We start from the raw sequence: 308 nt of genomic DNA, 5'->3' as shown, positions 1-308 counted from the left end.
CCCCCCCCCGGTCCCTCCAACCTCACACTGCCCCCCCACGTCCCTTTAAGCTGCCACGCTCTCGCACCCACTGCTGTGTTCCCCCGCCTATCTCCACAATCTTCTATCTCAACAGCCTCCCGCATGCCTGTCATCCTCCCTGTGTTGTCCCCGCAACAACAGAAACAGCCTCGGGGAGTTAGCTCCGCAGACCTGCTGTGTGCAGACTCTGCCCCCACCTCTCCCTGGTCCTCCAATAAGGTCCCGTCCCCGGACCGTCAGTGGGATGTGCTTCCTGGGCCCTGGCGGGGACCCCTCGAGCTCCCCCT

Source organism: Callorhinus ursinus, unplaced genomic scaffold (assembly GCF_003265705.2).
Source record: "Callorhinus ursinus isolate GAN/ISIS: 27379988/994484 unplaced genomic scaffold, GSC_fseal_2.0 scaffold16, whole genome shotgun sequence".
Classification (NCBI taxonomy): domain Eukaryota; kingdom Metazoa; phylum Chordata; class Mammalia; order Carnivora; family Otariidae; genus Callorhinus; species Callorhinus ursinus.
Note: the sequence above shows the minus strand (reverse complement) of the source record.